The sequence below is a fragment of the Dendrobates tinctorius genome, unplaced genomic scaffold, assembly GCF_039654945.1.
Source record: "Dendrobates tinctorius isolate UK_male_01 unplaced genomic scaffold, ASM3965494v1 ptg000028l, whole genome shotgun sequence".
Taxonomy (NCBI): domain Eukaryota; kingdom Metazoa; phylum Chordata; class Amphibia; order Anura; family Dendrobatidae; genus Dendrobates; species Dendrobates tinctorius.
This window is the reverse complement of record NW_027361696.1, coordinates 51328897-51341871: the sequence shown is the minus strand read 5'-3', so window position 1 is coordinate 51341871 and position 12975 is coordinate 51328897. Positions and strand designations below refer to the sequence as shown.

Sequence of the window (12975 nt, the reverse complement as noted above, 5' to 3'; positions counted from 1 at the left end):
ACGACAACCAAACCATATCACCCACTTTAAACCGGGGACCAATGGCCCTATGCCGGTTGGAAAAACGCTGGGCCTTTTCCTGAGAGAGTGACAATTTATCCACCACTTGGTCCGATATCTGCTGCATTCTCACAACCACCGTGTCCACAGCTGGGCAGGACAAAGATTCCACTTGCCCTGAAGAGAATCGAGGATGAAACCCAAAATTACAGAAAAAGGGTGACATCAAAGTGGCAGAACTAGCTCTATTGTTCAGCGCAAATTCGGCCAAGGGCCAAAATGAGACCCAATCATCTTGATCAGCAGATATAAAACATCTTAAATAAGACTCCAGGGTCTGGTTTGTTCTTTCAGTCTGCCCATTGGTCTGGGGATGAAACGCGGAGGAGAAGGATAACTGAATTCCCAGATTGGAACAAAAGGCTTTCCAAAATCTGGAAACAAACTGGACCCCTCTATCGGACACAATGTTCTCAGGAATCCAGTGTAACCAAACCACCTGTTGTAAAAACAAGGGTACCAACTCAGCGGAAGATGGCAACTTTGGGAGTGGTACAAGATGGACCATCTTTGAAAATCTATCACAAATTACCCAGATAACAGTCATTCTCTGAGAGACAGGAAGATCAGAAATAAAATCCATTGAGATATGGGTCCATGGCCTCTTGGGCACCGGCAGGGGCATCAGCAACCCACTAGAACGAGAACAGGGTTTAGACCGAGAACAAGTCCCACAGGACTGTACAAAATTCCTGACATCATGAGATAAGGCAGGCCACCATAACGACCGACTCACCAAATCTCTGGTACCAAAAATACCTGGATGACCAGCTAATGCGGAGCAATGGACTTCAGACATCACTCTCTTTCTCCACTGGTCAAGAACATACAATCTTCCCATAAGGCAACGCTCAGGTTTATCCTCCTGAAATTCCTCCAGGGCGCGTCTCAAATCGGGCGAAATGGCAGAAAGAACTACCCCCTCGCCTAGGATAGTAGTAGGCTCGGTCACATTAAGAGAATCAGCAAAGAAACTCCTAGAATGGGTGTCTGCCTTAACATTCTTAGTGCCCGGAAGAAAAGAGACCACAAAATTAAAACGCGTGAAAAACAAGGCCCATCTAGCCTGTCTAGGATTCAAGCGTTTGGCCGACTCCAGATAAGTCAGATTCTTGTGATCGGTGAGGACCATAAATTGATGTCTAGCTCCCTCCAACCAATGTCTCCACTCCTCAAATGCCCATTTCATGGCCAACAATTCCCGAATCCCCACGTCATAGTTGCGTTCAGATGGGGAGAACTTTAAAGAAAAGAAGGCACAGGGATTCATCTTAGAAGTCACAGGGTCTTTTTGGGACAAAACAGCTCCTGCACCAATCTCAGAAGCGTCTACCTCCACTTGAAATGGAAGTGAGACATCAGGTTGCCGTAAAACTGGAGCTGAAGTAAATCTCCGCTTAAGCTCCTGAAGTTCTGAGACAGCCTCAGGAGACCAATTCAGCACATCAGCTCCCTTCTTGGTCAGATCAGTCAGTGGTTTGACAATACTAGAAAAATTTCCTATAAATTTAAGATAGAAATTAGCAAAACCCAAAAACTTCTGAAGAGCCTTCAAAGAAGTAGGCTGAACCCAATCATAAATGGCCTGTACCTTGGCTGGGTCCATTTCAATAGTTGATGGAGATAAATAAATCCCAAAAATGAAATCCTCTGTACACCAAAGAGACATTTCGATCCCTTAACAAACAGGGAATTCTCCCTCAAAATCCGGAACACAGTCCGGACATGTTCCACATGGGAATCCCAATCACTAGAAAAGATCAAAATATCATCCAGATAGATGATCAAAAACTTATCCACAAAGTCTTGGAAAATATCATTCATAAAGGACTGGAAGACAGAAGGGGCATTAGAGAGCCCAAAAGGCATTACCAGGTACTCAAAATGTCCCTCCGGAGTATTAAACGCTGTCTTCCATTCATCCCCGTGCTTGATGCGAATAAGATTATACGCCCCACTGAGGTCAAGCTTAGTAAACCAGCAGGCACTCTTAACTCTGGAGAATAAATCAGACATTAGAGGTAACGGGTACTGATATTTAACCGTCATCTTGTTAAGGGAACGATAATCAGTACACGGTCTTAATGAACCATCTTTCTTGGCCACAAAAAAAACCCCAGCGCCTAAAGGTGACGAGGATGGTCTAATATGACCCTTCTCCAATGACTCCTTAATATAGGATTGCATAGCATCATGTTCGGGTACAGATAAGTTGAAAAGCCGACCCTTGGGAAATTTACACCCAGGCATCAACTCAATTGCACAGTCATAACACCTATGAGGAGGCAAAGACTCACACTTACTCTCACTAAATACATCAGAGAAATCAGCCAGATAATCAGGAATATCATGAGACTGAGGAGAGGTGGAGAACACAGGAGCGTCCCTAAGAATACACTGACAACCCCAACTCACCACAGACACAGATCTCCAATCCAAAACTGGGTTATGAGTTTGCAACCAGGGGAAACCCGGAACAATAGTATCATGCAAATTATGCAGCACTAAAAATTTACAATTTTCTTGGTGGTCTGGGGCAACTCGTATTATCACCTGGGTCCAAAACTGAGGTTTATTCTCCGCCAAAGGAGTGGTATCAATACCCCTCAAAGGAATAGGCGTCTGCAGAGGTGTCATGGACAAACCACAATGTTTAGCAAAGTCCAAATCCATCAGATTCAGAGCTGCTCCTGAATCCACAAAAGCCTTAGTGGAAAACGTGGACAAGGAGCAGATCAGAGTAATTGCCAAAAGGAACTTAGGTTGTACACTGCCCACAGCAAATGTGTGTGCAAAACGTTTCTCTCGTTTAGGGCAGACAGAAATAGTATGAGAGGCGTCTCCACAGAAAAAACACAGCTTATTACGCCTTCTAAACTCCTGACATTGTGCCCTAGACAAAACCCCATCACATTGCATAGGTTCTGACATTTGTTCAAAAGGTGGCAGCGCCTCCCGTGTAGTTTTATGTTCACGTAAACGCCGATCAACTTGAATGGCTAATGACATAGAGCCATCCAGACCAGAGGGAACAGGAAATCCCACCATAACATCTTTTACGGTCTCTGATAAACCTTTCTGAAAGAGGGCTGCCAATGCACTATCATTCCATGTAGTAAGGACCGCCCACTTTCGGAATTTTTGACAGTATAACTCTGCAGAATCCTGACCCTGGTTTAATGCCAACAGGGTTCTCTCAGCTTGATCAACGGCATTAGGTTCATCATACACCAACCCCAAGGCCTGAAAAAATGCATCCACATTAGTCAGAATAGGATTTTCAGGTGTCAGAGAAAACGCCCAATCCTGAGGATCGCCGTGCAGCAAGGAGATGACAATTTTAACCTGCTGCACAGAGCTCCCCGATGAGTTAGGCTTCAAGGCAAGAAATAATTTACAATATTTTTTCTGTGGAGACGCTTCTCATACTATTTCTGTCTGCCCTAAACGAGAGAAACGTTTTGCACACACATTTGCTGTGGGCAGTATACAACCTAAGTTCCTTTTGGCAATTACTCTGATCTGCTCCTTGTCCACATTTTCCACTAAGCTGTAAAATGCACTGCAGTCCCTCTTGGTCATTATTGTCGCTGTAAAAAGGTGCAGTACCAAGTAGTGATGAGTGAGCATGCTTGCCACTAGTCGGTACTCGCCCGAGTATCACTGTGTTCGGTGTACTCGGCGAGCACCGAGTATTTCCGGGATTAGTCGGCGGGAACTTGGGTCTCCACCCAACATTTTTGGTGGACTTTAGAGACCCAATCATGGTGCAGGGATTGTCTGACAGGGCATGAAACACTGCAGGCATCTTTGTTGTGGTCGTGCAGTGATTGGCTGGCCGCACAGCATCATCAGGGGTATAAGGGACCAGACGCCGCCCTGCTCGGCGCATTCAGCTCCAAATTGAGAGAGTATAGGGTGAGCAGCTGCCTTGATAGGGTCAGAATTGGGCATTTCTTAGTTAGTGTGGGGTCTACCATCCTAAATACTCACATCCAGCTAAAACAACAGTTCTTTTAAGGACTAATTCTGAAGTATATAGGTTCCAGTGTTAGGCAGGCAGGGGAGAGTATGTTGCTGTATACACATCAGTGCAAGGCCTGCAGGCACGGTATGTGTGTATATAGAGTATGGCATATATCATATCTGTGCGTGCTTAAATTTTGGCCAGTTTACAGCTTTTTTTTCTCTTTTTTGCCTTGCTGTCAGTTTTGGTAAAATGAAGCAGTATTTAGGCCAAAAAAACCCATACAGGTCACACACTTTTTGGTGTGGTTTCTCCGTGACAGCTCATATCTGTGCTTGCTGAAATTTTGGCCAGTTTACGGCTTTTTTCTCTTTTTTTGCCTGGCTGTCAGTTTTGGTTAAATACAGCAGTATTTAGGCCAACAAAAAACATACAGGCCACACATTTTTTGGTGCAATATCTCCGTGCCAGTTCATATCTGTGCGTGGTGAAATTTTGGCCAGTTTACGGCTGTTTTCTTTTTTTTGCCTGGCTGTCACTTTTGGTTAAATACAGCACTAGTTAGCCCAAAAATAAAAAAGGGCCCATTTTACAGTGGGGTCTATATCTGACACACCTCATACATCCGTGTGCCAAAATTTGAGGCGTTTTCTGCCAAAATTCCCTTTTTTGGGCAGTCTGGTATATCTGTGACAAGCCTCATACGTCCGTGTGATAAAAATTTGTGGATTTTAGGCCGGTACTTCATTGTTTGCCTGTCTGGTACTCAAATTATATACAGCACTATGTTGCATTTTTACAAAAAAACAGGCCACATTTTACAGTGGGGTCTATCTGTGACACGCCTCATACATCTGTGTGACAAAAATTGAGGCATTTAGGCCAAAATTCCTTTTTTGGGCAGTCTGTCACTCTCGTTATATACACGCAGTGCCTGGGCTGACAAACATTTCCTCATGGGGGGTACATTTTTAAAAAATATACTATGGGAATCATAGACACCCGTGCCAAAAATTGAGTGACTTTTGCATCACGGAATATGTTCACCCTGGTGTTTTTCTGGTTGTGGATGATGAGGATAAGGAGGAGGATAACACCAAACAGACCAAATCAGGAAGCGGATAACCATGTGTGGTTGTGAAGAGGTGCATGAGAATACACCTCCACAAAAAAGACAATGTGTTTGAGGTTATGTTTCGCTGTTTTCATTTGGTGGTGTACATAAGTCTTGCCCAATCCAGCCTTGATCATTTTTGTAAGAGTCAGCCTGTCAGTTGCGCTTATCTGTTATAATTCCGCCAGCGGCAGTAAAAACCCACTCTGACAGTATGCTAGCAGCAGGGCAGGCCAGGAGGTCCAAGGCATAGAGAGCCAGTTCATGCCACGTGTCCAGCTTGGATACCCAATAAATAAAAGGCACAGAGGAATCCCAGAGAACATTTGTACGATCTGAAAGGTACTCCCTCAGCATTTTCACAAATATTGCACTTCTTGTGCCAGCACTCCTTGCCTCTGTGCCGACACGATGGGAGGGCCTGAGAAAACTGTCCCAGAACTTTGCCATTGTTCTCTTGCCTGAGCTGGATTGTACTTCTGTCTCTCTCGCATGGACTCCTTGGTTGTACAACAAACTCTGACGTCTGCTTCCAGCGTTCTCACATTGGAATTTTCTCAGTAATTCCACTACAAGGGCCCTCTGGTACAGCAACATTTTTGTATACCTCTCTACCTCTGGAAGAAGAGATTGAAAGTTCTCCTTGTAGCATGGGTCTAGAAGTGTCACCAATCAGTAATGAGTGTCACCAAAAATTTTGATAATACAAGGGTCCCGGGAAACACAGCGCAACATAAAGTAAGCCCAATGCGTCCCTGACTGCTAACAGGCAACACTTCCGTGTCGTCACCATGGGGACGACTGACCATGCTGTCCTCCTCCTCCTTGTCCTCAGGCCTACAACACTTACAACAAACCTCAGTAAGATCATAGTACAAGCATCATCGTACATAACTTCTTGTAAATACACCCCTGTATTTTTAAGCTCCCCCACCTCAGTTTAGATTGTAAGTTGTCACGAACAGGATTGTTCTGTTTGGGTTATATTTTTGTTATCATTGTTACTTAATGTAGATGGTAACCTGTCACGAGCAGGGTAGTTTTATTTGGGTTTAATAATTGGATTATTGTTATTGTTGTTATTTAGGACTGTTGTGTTTGAAACTGTTAAATTGAAAATATGTTTTCGCTCTATAATAACTTTCAATATTCAAATTAGAACAAATAAGCAGGATGGAGATGTTAATTATGGTATCATTGACGCTTACCCTCTTGGTGGCGTCCTCAAAGTTTTGGAGGATGGTACACATGTTAGACATCCATGTCCACACCTCAGATGTTATGCATGAAGACAGAACTGAACATCGACAACATTGTTGATGCTGGTAGATTAGTCACCAACTTCCCTCTTCTGCTCAGAAATCCTTTCCAACATCTGTAGTGTAGAGTTCCAATGCCTGGGGACATCCCACACCAGTCGGTGAGCCAGAAGCTGCAAGCGATGCTGAATCACGGCAAGGGCGGATGAAGCTGTAGCTGACTTTCTAAAATGGGTTCGCAGAGCGTTGTACTTTTCCTAGCAGATCTGGCAGCTCGTGTCACTTTTCAGAAAACATTGACCAATGAGGTTAAGCGCATGAAACAGGCATGACACGTGTGTGATCTCGCCTAACCACAGAGCAGCCACCAGGTTCCAGCCATTGGCACACACAACCATGCCTGGCTGTGGGTTCTGTGGTGTCAGCCACCGATCTGCCTGCTCTTTCAGAGCTGTCCACAACTCTTCATCATTGTGCAGTTTGTCAACTAAGCATATTAGCTTCAGCACAGCCTGTTGCCGTTTTAATGAGGCAGTGCTGCAGTGCTTCCAGCTTGTGACTGATGTGCAACTTTTGGAGATGGAGGCTGAAGAGGAGGCGAAGGAGGAGGAGGAGGTGCAGGAGATGTAGACTGGGGGGCAACTCAGATTGCCGTAGGACCTGCAATATTCGGGGTTGGGAGGACGTGCACCGTATCAAGGTCGTAGTGGGTCCCAGCTTCCACTATGTTAACCCAGCGTGCCCTCAGTGAGATGTACCATCCCTGACCACATGCACTTGTCCACGTTTGTAGTTAGGTGGACTTTACAAGTAACAGCATTGCTGAGGGCATGGGTAATGTTGTGGGACACATGTCTGCGTAATGCCGGGACTGCACACCAGGACAAATAGTCCCGCATGTTCGTGGCCTCAGGGTGATCCTCAACTCTGCTCTCTATTTCAAGCTACATATCCAAGCCCTTGCCTCCTCCTGCCCACTACAACTCAAATATGTTTGTGCACGCCCTCATGATCTCCCGCCTAGACTATTGCAACCTTCTATTCTCTGGCCTCCCCTCTAGCACTCTTGCGCCACTCAAATCTATCATAAACTCTGCTGCCAAAGTAATCCGACTGTCCCTCCATTATTCCCCAGTCTCTCCTCTCTGCCAGGCCCTTCACTGCCTTCCTATTGACCATAGGCTACAGTTCAAATCCCTAACTATGACATACAAAGCCTTTCACAACCTGTCACCTCCATACATCTGTGACATGGTCTCCCAATGTTCAACTGGGTCATGACTTCAGCTACGCTGCCCCACTGTTCCGTCAGCGAGATATACCATCCTTGCCCACAAGGACTTGTCCGTGGTTAGGTGCACTTTCCCTGTAAGAGCATTGTTGAGGGCCCGGGTAATGTGGGATATGTGCTTGCTTGTGTAATGTCGTGACGGCAGACATGGAGAAATTGTGGTGGGTGGGGACCGAGTACTTTGTGATGGACACCGCCATCAGGTTGCGCAAAAAGCTTCCGTCTACCACGAGCCGAAAATGAAACCTTTTGAGCACAAGCAGATGAGAAAGGTGTGAATTTAGTACTGTGGCATTGACTGCGTATTTCCGTTTGCATTCCAAGTACTGGGGAATGGACAACTGAACGCTGCGTGGGGGCAAGGATGTAGACGTGCTTGTTAATGGTGCTAGTTGAGTTTGTGTGCAACTACAGATGCAGGGCAGGAGGCATCTTTGCGTGCATCATGGACAGGGGATTGGCTTGCACACACAACAGCGGAAGACCCAGGTGGTATCACCCGCAGACACTGTTCATGGAGCCTGGTGTTCATCCAACAAAGTCGGGTGCTTTGCTGCCATGTGCCTGATCATGCTGGTGGTGGTAAGGCTGGTAGTTTTGCAACCCCTGCTGATGCGCGCAAGGCCGGTGGTGCAAATGGCCTTTTTGGGGTTATCGGTCAAGTCTTTAAAAAACAACAAGACTGTTACGTGGACATTCATTGTCTCCCTCTCCCACAGCACCTCCTCACCTCGACACCTGTCTTTCGGTGTTCCCCTAGGCTCAGTTCTAGGACCCCTACTCTTCTCCATCTACACCTTCAGCCTGGGACAGCTGATGTAATGGCACGGTTTGCAATATGATCACTATGCCGATGACTCGCAGATCTACCTATCTGTACCTGACATCACCTCCTTACAAACCAAATTCACACGTCTTCCCGATATATCATCCTTCTTTTTTGCTAGCTTTCAAAAAGTGGACATGGATAAATCACAATACATCATCTTTCTATCATCTCACGCTGAGTAGACATGAGAGCTGTGTATGTATCATTCGGTACCACTTTAGTAAGAGGCAAACTTTGCCCAAGAGAAAATGATTTTCCAGAAACTCACGGCCTTTTTTGCACATTTTTTGCAGCCGTGATCTTCATCTTCTTGGTGTGGATGTGGTAAATTTCAAAGTTGGCATCAGTACCATCATTGTCCATATCTTGTTAAGAGGAAATCTGGTGTTTTCAAAGGTCGTGGTTATGTACGTTTAGTGGCATTCCTTTAACAGTGTTCGTCACACTAGGACAAATCATTTTCGACTGGGACATTTGGATATTATTGGTAATATGTATGGGTGAAGTTGAAGAAGCTTGTGCCACGGGTGTGTTTATAGTAGCGTACGGGGCACTCCTCTTTCAACTTAGTTTTTCACGAGCATCCATCAGTTTGTTTGGTTTTACTCCAACACTAATCTGCTTTCTCTAATTCAGCATCTCACGAACATGTTGCACTTTGCCCTTTATACAGACACGTGCGTCTTTGGCAACATATTTTGGATGGGCATTTCTTAGGCTGAGCCTCACACGTGCATCTGTTACATCGATCTTCTGACGGGCATGAAACCCATTCTGGTAATTGATGGTGGCAAAACGAAGAATCATTGTAGGCTGTATCCTGGATCTCATACCTTCCATAGCCACTGCTGTTATTAATCATGTACGTTCCCATTCCTGTCATCACCATGCCCCTTTTCCTGATCACTTCATCCAACGATTCGTCCGCTTTGCTGGGCGTAAAATACTTGTTATGGAAAAGGTTGAGGTGTACCACACAGGGGAACATGTTTGCCAGCCAACACACTTAGTGTATGGGCATTACAAGTCTAGGAGACACACTCCTTTTTAATGGGACATTTTTTGTTAAGAGGCACTCCTCCATGTTTCTTTCAAGGGGGGATTGGGGTTATTGGGGTGCATATGACTTGGTAGCAGGGCAGGCCTTACAGTCAATGCAACATTTTTTATGGAAGCCATCATGGACATCTCGTGAAAGGGGTATTGGGATGCGTTGTAATTCTTGGCAGCCCAGCCACTCACTGCATAGGCTATAACAGTTTAGGAGACCCACTTTTTAATAATGGCCCTTTAAGCAGATTAATGCTGCCTGATGCCCCTGTAAAAATAGGCTCCGTGACTTTAAGATTCCCTCCTTCCTGTAACAAGATATGTCCGCTTATGTGTTACATACCACATGGCCAGCTAGGGTTGGTAAATGTTACAATGACATTTCCCAGTGAATACATTTGTTTTGGTTGAAAGCCATGTTAAAGTTGAAAAACGCTTAAAAAATGTGGCGTCTGAACATCGCCCAAGTGGGGGAGGAACATTTTGGTCTGGGGTTATTTATTTTGCCTTATATACAAGTCATTAACCTGGAAAGAATGTACCTTAACACATTTTATAGCAAAATCAGATTTGGCTTCGTTTTGGTATTTTTTTTGGTGCACCCGTAAAAATGGCATGAAACTCTGAAAAAATTGATTAAAGCTGTGAACTAGGAGTCAGGAATGCTGCCAGGGGCAATCTCCATGATGTCCCCGTGTCATCTGAGCAGTGTTTCCATCATTTTCTGATGTTTTTAGGCCTTAAAAAGGTTCCCCGGGGGGGATCGCGGTAAAAATGCTCGGGCCTCCTATAGACTTACATTGGGCTCGTTGTTCTGTCCGAGTACCCGAGTATTCCAATTTGCTCGACCCGAACGACGAGCACCCGAGCATTTTAGTGCTCGCGCTTCACTAGTACTAAGCTGTGGTTGTGCTCTTGCACATGCAATACAATTAGCTTTTTCCATAGTTAATGCTGTATATTTCATCCATTCCAACCAGTCATTCTTTTCAGTGTACCCAGTTTCTAGGGCCAGTTTTTCTTCATGTGTCATGTCATAAAAGTGAACTACTGGTCCCAGTTTTTCCTCTACTTCTGTATGGTTTAGTCCTATTTTATTTTCATGTTCTCTTATTTCTATATAGAAGTGGCCTATGGGGTCTGTTCCTGAAACATAACCTCCTATTGCATATAACCGTTGATCTCTGGGGTCAGGTTTTTGTGGTGCCCCTGAGGCTCAGTCGCTCAGAGTTGGGAACTCCTTTCCACACTCCAACACCTGCATTCCCGCACTACAGGGTAGTTCAGCACAATCACATACTGGGGCTCTTTCTCCTATATTCTCTGGGAGCACCCTTAGTGGTTCCCTGCTTGGAACACTGAATGTGCTGGGAGGTGGGTGGAGTTAGTATAAAAGAGTGGGAAAGTGTAGAATTGGAGTTCAGTCTGGGTCAGGCTGACGGGAGGTCAGCAAGGAAAGAGGATCCCTGGTAGAGGGATGGAGGAAGGAGTGCTGCAGCTGCCTCAGTGATCTGAGCCAGCTGGCACGGGAAAGGAACAGAAGGAGAGAGACGTAGAACTGCAACCTAAGCTTCCATAGAGAGAGAAGGACAAGTACGGAACGAAGAAGGGGAGAGAACAGAGAGGAGACATGGGTTGAGAGAGGAACCCTGCCTATAGGTTCTCAGCGCAAGGCCGGGGCCCGGTCCCCGAGGTTGTATGGACACATATGGTTCTGCAGCAGACACCGGTGGAGTAGTTGGCTCTAAATGCACTACTCCCATCTAAGACTTAAGACACAACAGCAACACGGATAGAGAGCCGGGATCCAGGAGCATCCCCGAGCAGGCTACAGCTGTCTGTCATACAAGTAGAGTTCTAGGAACATCTGTCAGGAGGCATTTCAGGGTAACTAAGTACTGGAGTGCTTCACCATTAAAAGCGCATTGGAGGAGTCGTTCTGAAAGGCACATGTTGGCGGATTGTTGGAGTGGAGAGTCCTGACTTGCCTGGGAGGTTTATTAAGTCTCTGCCCCGGAGGACACGGCACAGAGGCAGGCACCAGTGTGTACCACGAACTGTGAGTAAAGCTTTGAAACTGCAAGCCCTGGTGTCCTCCATTCATTTGTGCGCTAACACCTTCAACACCGCTACATCTGGGTACCAATATCCACACTGCCTGCACTTCTCCTCCAACATCGCATCTACACAGCCCTGGAACTACAGCTCCACCTGTGGGGAGCTACTCCATCTTTGCAGCACCATATCATCAGTCCCAGTGGAGCTGCATGCAGCGTTGGCTTAACATCTCACTTGCCAAACACCACAGGTGGCGTCACAAACTATTCTACCATTAACTACATTAACCACCATTGATTTGGGCGCCCAGGGCCACGGACCGGGTCACTGCTGCTGTGACGCATTCCCCCTGACACCGGCCCGGTACCGAGTACCCCCAAAGCCCTGGGAGGGCGACCCAACTTGGCGTCACGAACAGGATGACGAGACCCGATACCATTGGGTTCTGTGCGCCTGAGATTTATTGGACTTTAAACTTTTGAAAATGTGCAGAAGACCTAATTTGATAGACTGTAAAATGGACATTAGAAATGGCCGCTGGCACGGAGAAGAAGGGCGCGAAGAGATGGAAAAGACCGCACAGAGTATTGGGCCTTCCCTGCCTGAATTACTATGTGACAGCGACATGGCCCACCCCCCCGAGGGGTTCGTATACTGGCTTGGTATGGAGGCGCTGAAAACTTGTGGGGTTGAACACACAATCTTACACCAGGATCTCAAGACCGGGCACTCATTACACCTTGCCCCATAGGTCGAGAGAACCGTCTCCATCTGTCATACGGCCTCATCTCTGCGTTAGGCCTCCCCCGCCCCCAGGGGTCAAAATATCGGTCATTGTCTTTGACCCTCCAGTTGCCGTCTGTCTGCGTCATCAGACACTGTTTAGTCACCACCCTCCTAGGGTGTGCTTCGTCACCTGACCGTTCTCCCACTGACCGGCTCTCCCGGTTGGTACGGTCATCAGTCTTAATCGGTCCTACTGTCTGGCCTGCGTCTGACTCATTCAGCGTCTCACAGGAACTAATGTCTCTCAGCTTCGCACGGCCCATCGAACTGCCACTTGCTGACATTCTTCGGCCACCTGCCCTGTCACTACTGGGAGGAACCCTTTGGGTCCTTACATCTTGGGTTGGAGGCGGTCGCCACCTGGTATTCCGTACTTCTTTATTAATTCGCTGACGGTCCAGCCTCAACTGCTCAATTTCTTGCAGGTACCCCACTCGATACTCCACGAGCATCCGAAAATCTCTCAGGCTCTCCATGGAGCCAACCACGATGATGGGAATTCTACCCACTTCACTGGATACCGGGACTTCATTATCAGGAGGGATCCTCACCCTCACCACA

At 46.4% G+C, this 12975-nt stretch overlaps 1 protein-coding gene across 1 annotated transcript in view; it reads left to right on the top strand.

Annotated features, from left to right (window-relative positions):
- LOC141085378 (guanylate-binding protein 7-like) overlaps positions 1-12975 on the top strand; it is a 188883-nt gene that overhangs the window by 45910 nt on the left and 129998 nt on the right. The gene's annotated exons all lie outside the window — the stretch shown is intronic.